This window comes from Puma concolor, chromosome D3, assembly GCF_028749965.1.
Source record: "Puma concolor isolate L17-30 chromosome D3, mPumCon1.1.hap2, whole genome shotgun sequence".
Taxonomy (NCBI): domain Eukaryota; kingdom Metazoa; phylum Chordata; class Mammalia; order Carnivora; family Felidae; genus Puma; species Puma concolor.
This window is the reverse complement of record NC_141678.1, coordinates 17,569,553-17,578,858: the sequence shown is the minus strand read 5'-3', so window position 1 is coordinate 17,578,858 and position 9,306 is coordinate 17,569,553. Positions and strand designations below refer to the sequence as shown.

The window sequence follows — 9,306 nt, the reverse complement described above, 5'->3', positions numbered from 1 at the left end:
AGAAGACAATTGGACAAGTGCGATTGGTGTATTTATTATAGTCGACAAGTCGGAAATGACCTGACCAATCACCAAGAAAGTATTGATGAAAGGAGCCGGTGCATCAGTTGATCGAAACAATGAACAGCTATTGAAACAGGGTAAGATGTCCACACACACACACACACACTCACACACCTATCAGGGAATGAAAAAGCAGGTTACGCTATGGTACATGGAATGTGACCGAGCCATTTGACATTTATATATAGAATGTACACGTGTGGGTTCATACCAAAATGGTAGTGATATTTATCTCTGGGGAGCAGGGTTTGGGGATGAAAGCAGGGTTTACGCTTATTTATTTATTAGTGTTTATTCATTTTTGAGACGGAGCGTGAGCAGGGGAGCGGCAGAGGGAGGGGGACGGAGGATCTGAAGCGGGGCCGACGCCGACAGCAGAGAGCCCAACGTGGGGCCGTGAGATCATGGCCTGAGATCACCCAGGCGCCCCGAGCAGGATGTACATTCACACAACGCAGTTCTCGGAACTCAGCGACAAAAGTTCTGCTGCATCTCGGGCAGACGGCTCTCCAGAAACGGCCCATCGATGCCTATGCCAACCACGTGGAAGATTTTTGCTGGCCCTGTAACATTTGCTAAAACTGAACAGAAAACATTTTAACCTGTGTCCGTTTGATACTTAAAAAAAAAACAAACAACAAAACCTCATTGCTGTTTTCATTCCCCCCCCCCAAAAAAAAAAAAAAAAAAAAAAGGAAAGAAAGGAAAAAGGGAGCTGAAGGTCATCAAGCCTCAGCTCAGGCCAGGAAGGGCATCCCGGTGGGCGGAGGGAGGTGGTGGCCCAGCCCGGTAGGGCATCCGGCAGGCAGCTCAGCTCCGAGGCCCTTTGTAGGGAGCCGCCGCCGGGCTGCCTGGGGCTTCCGTATGCTCCCGGTTTGTGCTCGGATGGTGGGCACCACTCCCGGCAGCGGGTCGTCCCCAGCAGGCCTCGCCACCAGCCACCAGCCACAAGCCCGGTCCCCCGCTGGCAGGCAGGCGCAGCCTCCCCTGGCGGTCCCCGCTCCCCGCAGCTGGCCGCCCCCACCCTCGGCCAGCCCAGTTTCCTGCCCCTCCCTCTCCCTCTCTCCTCCCTCCAGCTGTTTCTCTGGCAGAGCTCTGTCCCATTCAGGACAGCAGCCCCAGCGAGAGAGAGAGGGCGCCAGGAGCTCGGGACTGAATGAGGTCTCCCGGAGGGCCTCCTGAGGGATGAGGGGGTTCCAGAGGAGGCTGTGATCTGGGGGGGGGGGGAGGGTTCCAGGAGATCTTGAACGAGCGGACGGACGGCTTTCTGGGCTGACAGCCACATCCAGAGAACGAGGTGATCGAGAGAAAGAAGTCCGGCAACACGGGTCCCCTGCCCAGCGTTCAGTGCCCCGACGTCCAGGGGGACCCTTGGGAGGACCTGGCCGGAGACCAGCCACAAGGTATCACGCTTGGCTTTGACATCCTCCGGAGGGCTCAGGAGAGGGGGCTCCTAGGAGAGAGAGGAGGCCCGTGGCTCGGCGTGAAATTTCACTTTTGTCAAAGTGCAAACAGTCCTGTGATGATTTTCAGGTTTTCACGCGCGCTCGTTGTGAAACATAGCGGGGTCAGTGTCTCTCCTTCCTGACTCTGCTAACGCTCACGGCAAGGCCACGCCGCGGCGGGAGCTTCCATTTGACAGGTGTCTTCGTTTTCCAGGTGAGGACACCGAGGCTCAGAGAGGGCAAGCCACTGGCTCAGGGCTGCAGAGACGGTAAGCCGGTGCTGGGGGGGTGGGGGGGGGGGAACAGAGATCGGAACCAAATGAGCGTCTGCACGGCTCTCCTCCCTCGCGCCCGGGCTGGACTCTTGGTATAGACTCAGGAGGAGGGCCTCACCCAGGGGTGGCCTTCTCGGTGGCTCTATCACTCACACCCTCGCTCGCTCACTAATTTACCTCTGCCATTTGTCGAGTGCCTACGATGTAGCAGACGCAGGTAAGTATACACCCGACGTCTCGTGGGGTAACCTACCTCGTCCTTGACCCCGGACTGTGAGCTTCCAGCCACAGTCCTTCAGTGCGCCTCCCGAGGACGGCACGGAAAACGTGTCTTGGGCTTTATGTGACCATTCCTCGCGGTGGTTGCTTCTTTCTTCTTTCCTCCTCCTCCTTTTTTTCTGTCCTCACAAACAGGGCTGCGAGGGCCACTCTTGCGCAACACCCTTGTGTGTGGGTCCTGTGGATGCTTTTCTCAAAGGCTAAATCGCTGAGCCCACGGTCTGCCGGGTTTTGAGGTTTGTGAGGCTTCTGGTGAGAATTCTATCTGGCCGCCTTCCCCCTTACTTCGCTCTATTGAGGCCGATTATTCCTGACACTCTTACTGTTCACTTTTTATGATTGTGTGGTCCCACTTGTTTCCTGCTGGCATGCTTCCCTTTTGTTGGTATTTGAGAGTTCTTCGTATACGAAGGATACGGACCCTCTGGCCGTGCTGTGGAACATGCCCCACGCCCCCCTCTGCTTCCAGACTAGCGCACGGGTGGTGCTACCATTTACTTATTTATTTTCTAAGCTTCGCTTATTTCTTTTGAGAGAGAGAGAGAGGGCATGAGTGGAAGAGAGGCAGAGAAAGAGAGAGACAGAGAGGGAGAGAGAGAATCCCACGCAGGTTCTGCACTGTCAGCACAGAGCCTGACGTGGGGGATCGAACTCACGAACCGTGAGATCGTGACCTGGGCTGAGATCGAGAGCGGGACCCTTAACCCGACCGAGCCACCCAGGTGCCCCAGTGTGCTACCGTTCACGTGAGTTCGCTCTAAAGGCTAGCTTCAGGGGCGCCTGGGTGGCGCAGTCGATTAAGCGTCCGACTTCAGCCAGGTCACGATCTCGCGGTCCGTGAGTTCGAGCCCCGAGTCAGGCTCTGGGCTGATGGCTCGGAGCCTGGAGCCTGTTTCCGATTCTGTGTCTCCCTCTCTCTCTGCCCCTCCCCCGTTCATGCTCTGTCTCTCTCTGTCCCAAAAATAAATAAAAACGTTGAAAAAAAAATTAAAAAAAAAATAAAGGCTAGCTTCGGGCGCAATGACAAACCACACGTTATAATCACGGAACTGCTGTTTGATGTAAGTCTGATCACTCAGACCGGCCTGTGGTTCAGATAGGCCAGCGAGGAAGTGGCCAGCCGGGCGTCGGGTCTGTCTTCTTTTTTCCATCAAGAGGTCTGGCCCCCAACTTCCTACTCGGCGGCCCCTACCTCCTTTTGAAGACCGATCTTACCTGCGGTTCTTGCTGTCTCTCCCACTTCCTCCACACTCACTCAAAGGAGAGGCTCGTCGAAATGCCTCATTTGCTGAGGTGAATGTGATCGGCTAATCAATCCAGCCCTCTGGGGGCGGGAGGAGGGCCACCTGGCACTTTCTCCATAAAAGAAGGCTTAACTGTCACCAGGGGTGCTTAGGTGGTGGGGTGCCAAGCATAAGAAGCCTGTGGGTAGAGTTCTCTCTTGGTACCTGGGAACCTTCTCTGCCACAACTTCGCGGACTAGGTGAACTCAACTTTGGCAAAGTCACTCCTCTCTCTGGCTTGACCCCTTCGGAGAGGTTCCTCTCTCAGGGCCCAGCTTCCTCTGTCTCCCTTGCTAACCTGGGGGCTCCTTGAGGCCAGACTCGGGGTACTTTTCTCTCTGTATCCTCAGTCCTCTGCACCAGCCCTAGTGCACGGTAGATGCTCAGTAAATGTTCATTGAATAAATAAAGTGACCAGGCCTCGGTTTTACCATCTATAAAATGGGATTGGGAGAGTCAAAGGCTCATCCCTTCGGTGTTTACTTAACTAACTCCTCTCGGTTTGCAAACCACTTTACTGACATGATTTTCTTTCTTCTCCTTTTCTTTTTTTTTTTTTTTTTAGCATTTTTTAATGTTTATTTATTTTGAGAGACAGAGATAGTGTGTGAGTGGGGGGGGGGGGCAGAGAGAGAGAGAGAGAGATTGAGAATCCCAAGCAGTCTCCTCACTGTCAGCACAGAGCCCGACACGGGGCTCAAACCCACGAAACCGTGAGATTACGACCTGAGCTGAAATCAAGAGTCCGATGCTCAACTGACTGAGCCACCCAGGCGCCCCACTCCCGTGATTTTCTTGAATCCTCACCGTGGCTGTGTGACAAAGATATTATGAACATGCCCATTTTACAGATTAGGAAACTGAGGCCTAGAGAGGGGTTCCGGCGGGAGACCTCCATGAGAGGCACCAGCACGTCGTGGCTGTGGAGCTGGTTCTTTTGGGTGAGTTCGAGCCTGGTCTGCCCCCTGCCGGCTGAGCGACGTGGAACAAGCTCCCTGTATGCGCCTCGTTTCCTCGTCTGTGAAATGGGAATATTACAAAGATGAAACGAGATCACACATGTGGAGCACTTAGCAGACGGCTTGTTGTGTCCCAAGGTGCTCTGTAAACATCAGCTATGGTTCTGTTATCACTTCTAGGCCACCGTGCCGTCTAGACCTTTGACACCCATCTGAGCCGAACAGAAATGGTTATTGATGTCTTTACCAGCGGATTAGCAATGCTCAGGTTCCCGTCCGAGTACAAAAATACTAAAAGCCCATTTCGCTCTCTTTGAGCTACACTGCGCGAGCGTGGTTCTTACCGCCAGGAATTACTGCCGGTTTCAGGGCTGTGAAGCAGACTCGGGGCTTCTCAAAGTACCATCGTGGGAATGTTGGCATCAGAAGAATCATGAATAATATTATTCCTGCAGAATAATCATGAGGATTTCCTGAAGCTCTGGATTTTCGAGTCGGAATCTCTGAGGGTGAGGTGGGGGGGGGGGTTCTTCCTTGCACCAGCCTCCACCACCCCCCCCCCCGGATGATTCTGACGCCTCCCAAAACTTGAGGGCCTCCGAGCTAGAGTGTATGAACTTTTCTTTTTTGCCTTTTGTCCAGGTTTCTGGGTTGTTGATCGCAGACACTGAGGTTCATGTTTTTCCCTTTCTAAGCAAATATCTGTGTACTTCTGTGCGTTTTCATGTCCTGCGTCAGCTGTTGAGGCCAGGAGGCACGGCGCAGAAGAAGTGAAACTTTATTTTGTAGCGCCGCGGAAAGTCAGAGCGAGCTAGCAATCACCCAGCGTGTGGGCTTTGGAATTATTTTAAGTCACTGAACTCTCTCCCTCCAATGAAAATGCACGGAGGACTGCAATCTGAAAACAGGTAACAGACGTGTTAGGCTAGCCGAAACAGAAGCGGGGGACTCGCCGAAACTCACTCTTAGAGCTTGGTGGGGCGGGTGGAAGCTGGCAAATCTCCTCCAAACTAAGAGACCAACGTTCTTGAACATCGTGGGATTTGCCGCATGGGCTTAAGACAAGGTACTCTCACCCTCTGGCCATAATCGTCTCATTTGTGATCAAGGAGGTTGAGCGTTGCACCCGTCGGGGTAGTAGCTGCTGGAATACATAGACGCCAGCACGTGTAACGGCTCAAACAGAACAGACGTTTACTATGAGGCAGGTGCTTCTGCACGGGGGCGGCCCTCTTCCGTGCACGTCCCTACGGTCCCCTTGGACATCACCACTGATGGAAGAATGCATGGACGTAGCACGTTTACTTCTTCAGTGCCTGCTGCCACAGGAGAGGACTAGTCATGTGGCCGATCTAGTTGCAAAGGAGGCTGGAAAATAGAGTTCTTGGCAAAGCGACTCTTTCCCGATGTCAGCTGTATGCTGTGCAAGGGGGGGGGGGGGGTGGATTTTTGCGGACAGCTAGTTGTCTCTGCCCCAAATATGGTGACCTCTGGGGTCTCTTCCACTCTCTGATTTTAAGTCTAAATTCTCACTCCCGTGGCGTCAACACGGTGATGTTGCTCCACAAATACTTTCCTGCCCTCAAGATAATCCCCATCAGATATACTGAGTAAATCCCCACATTCCAGCCCAGTAAAGGCGGGTTTCCCTGGGACTCAGGCGACAGCGATTCTCTCTCCCTCCTGGAGAAAGCAAACGGGAAGGACAGTTGTCCTGAGCGCAGCACCCTTCACTGAGCCAAAGGCTTTCAGATCCAGTATCTCCCTGCGTCCCCCTCACAGCCCTACCTGGAAAGGCTTCACCATAATCGTCCCTGTTTTATAGACGAAGAACGAGAAGATCAGAGAGGTAAAGGGTCTTGCCCAAGGTCACACGCGTCGGCTGGGATTTGAACTGAGAAAACCCTAGTCTCGTCCTAGGGTCGCGGCGCACGCTGGATGCGTGCGCGTGCGAGCACGTATGCGTGCGTGTGCGTGCGTGCGTGTCGTTCGGGCAGGGGCTTTCCTCGGGCTGTGTTCCCCCGGGTCTGGGCTTCGGGAAGTGGGAGTACAGGAGGCGTTGTCCGTATCCCTAGAATGGTCCAAGCTTGCTGGTCATGAGGCAGCCGGGTGGGTGTCCTGGCCTGGAAAGCCCGGCGTCACTAAATGTCACAGCCACCGACCGACCAGAGAAAAGGGAAGGGGATAGCGTGTGAGGACACAGACTGAGGCTGTGCGGGTGACACTGAGGCCTTGATTGGGCCAGGCACACAGTGGGTGCTTGGGAACAATTTCCTGCGTGAATCAGCCTAGGGAGAGGTGGCAGCCATAGAATGGAATTAGACCCAGACTCTGTGCTTAAGGCCCTTGGGGGAGGGGAGGCAAGCTAGTAACACGTTCTTTTATTTGTTCCCCCAACAAACTTTTATTAGCACCTGCTGTGTGTCTGGCACCGTCTTGTAGTGATGGGCACAACGTGATAGAGGAAGTAGGATTTCTTGCCCTGCTGGGTGGTAATGCTACACGGTGCTGTCACAGGAAGACAGAATATCTGGCTGGCATCAGTTGATGGAGTAACATGGTCACAGACCCCACAGCCCGTGGCTCTAGAGTTCAGATACCATCTCTGCCCCCTAGCCTCCTGTCACCTCAGCATCCTCATCCGTAAAGCGGGTACCCTCTTCGCGCCTCCTCCACGGCCTTGGCAGGGGATAAAATGGGTTCATGTACATAAGGCACAGTACAGTGCATGGTCAGCTCAGGGAAGACATTTCTACTTTTATCCTCCGGAAGGTGGGCATTGGAGTTTGCCCTCGCGTGTCTGGGTTGACGTGGGAGTCGGGTGCCGTGCGATCTTGGGTCCCTGGGCTGGAAAAGATCATGCGGGCCCGTCTCCTGGCTTCGTGCCTCGCCCCGTGGAGAAGTCCTGGGCTCGGGTGGGGGGTGGGGGGGAGCTCAGGCCTCGTTCCATCCACCACGGACGCTCTGTAAACTTGGAAGTACCAGCAGCTGACTCAGCAGGGGGGTCGGCTGCAACGTAGGCAGCCTGTGGGAATCGGTTCTGCTTTCTTGAGGTTCACAACTCGGGTCCTCTGATCCCAGCCCTGGGGGAAGCTCTTGTGTAAGGAGGCAGCTGGGTAGGGCTGTTGGTGCAAGACCCAGTGACTCCTACGTTTTCCTTCTGAGAGTCGGGGGCCAGGAGACAAGAGAGCTCGGTCTGGCACCAGCCACCTGGGCGAGCTCAGCTAAGTCCACCCCTGTCGAGTCTCCGTGTCCCCCTGTCTCAGAGGGTGGAGAGTGTGTCTGCAGCGCTCAGGAGATGATCAGGGGTGGTGTTCAAGGGCAGGGGGCCATTCAGAATGCACCCATCCCTGGTTATCCGAATTTGCTTGAAGGGTCATCGGCATCTGTGAATTCTTGAGTCTGAGAGGAAGAGCTCAAATAACCAGCGTATGAGTTTCTCGTTGCTGCCGTAACAACCGCCACGAACCTAGTGGCCTAGTAACACACGTGTTAACCTTCTGGTTCGGAAGGTCAACAACAGGTTTCACTGTGCCAAAAGCGAGGTGTTGGTGGACCTGTGCTCCGTTCAGAGGCTCCAGGGGAGAATGCAGCCCCTTGTCTTTTTCCAGAGTCCAGAGGCTGTTCACACTGGTGGGTTCATGGTCCCTTTCTCCTTCTCCAAAGCCAGCAGCAGCGGGTCGAGTCCTTCTCACATCATATCGCTCCGATTTTCCTGTCTCCCTCTTTCAGTTTGAAGGACCTGCGCAAGGACCCTGGATAAATCTCCCCCATCTCATGACCCTTGACTCAGTCCCATGGGCAAAGCCCCTTTCTCCACATCAGGTAACATACTCTCAGGTTCTGGGGGATCGGACATGGGCATCTTTGGTGTGGCGGGGGTAGCATTATTCTGCCCGTCACGGTGAGGGATATCTCGAACGCTGATCTGTGTCTCTGGGCTCACCATGAATCAGCGATCCTCCTGGTGGTTGGGCCTCTATGTCAGACCCTAGTGATTTCTAGACATGAGAACTCTTCTGTTTCTGCCCCATGCTGGGGAGAAGGGCCGAGCCTTGCTCGTGGGCTGTGTGTGCCCTTGAAGGAAGGCGGCTCATGGTTGGGAATGTGTGTGTGCCAACCTGCGGGGTCCTGCTCCAGATGCCCAGCCAGGCTGGTGTTCAACTAGAAGGTTCTCAGGATCTGAGGTGGCTCAAGGGAGGGGCTGTCTCGTCCCCTCAGCTGCAAGACCTTGCAACTTCCTGTTCTGCTGTTCTCCCCATGTGTCTCAGTTTCCAACAATACTCTCTCTTCCTGAGCTTCTCTTTCTGCTTCTGGCTCTGCTGAGGACTGCCCGACCCTCTCTGGGTCACCTGTTTAAACATCTTAAGAGGGATCATCTGATTTGTTTAGTCCTAGTGGAGTTCAGGTCTGATAGATTAATCCCCTCTCAATGTGGAATGTTCATGTCCAACAGGCCCAAGAAAAATCTTTTTTTTTTTTTAAATGATTTATTGTCATGTTAGCTAACCTACGATGTATACAGTATGCTCTTGGTTTTGGGGGTAGATTCCCGTGATTCATTATTTACATACAACACCCAGTGCTCATCCCAACAAGTGACCTCCTCAATGCCCATCACCCGTTTTCCCCTCTCCCCTGGCCTGCCCCCCCCCCCCCCATTCAACCCTCAGTTTGTTCTCTGTATTGAAGAGTCTCTTACGGGTTTGCCTCCCTCTCTATTTGAAACTACTTTTTCCCCTCCCCTCCTCCATGGTCTTCTGTTAAGTTTCTCAAGTCCCACATATGAGTGGAAACATGATTTGTCTTTCTCTGACTGACTTATTTCACTCAGCATAACACCCTCCAGTTCCATCCACGTTGTTGCGAATGGCAGGATTTCATTCTTCCTCATTGCCACGTAGTGTTCCATTGTGTGTGTAAACCACATCTTCTTCATCATTCATCAGTTGATGGACATTAGTAGGCCCAGGAATAATCTTGAACTGACATTGGATTGAAT

The 9,306-nt window shown here is 53.7% G+C and overlaps 1 protein-coding gene across 3 annotated transcripts in view; it reads left to right on the top strand.

The window, feature by feature from the left end:
- The first annotated feature begins 921 nt into the window (after positions 1–921).
- The window catches only part of CMKLR1 (chemerin chemokine-like receptor 1), a 48,297-nt gene continuing 39,912 nt past the window's right edge, over positions 922–9,306 (top strand). For 2 of the 3 annotated variants that reach the window (XR_015242307.1, XM_086681878.1), the window contains exons 1-2: positions 922–1,466; positions 1,723–1,777. The gene's annotated coding sequence lies outside the window, so the exon portion shown is untranslated. Of the gene's footprint in view, positions 1,467–1,722; positions 1,778–1,813; positions 2,001–9,306 lie in introns of those variants that run through there. The other variant, XM_086681884.1, reaches the window with a different exon arrangement.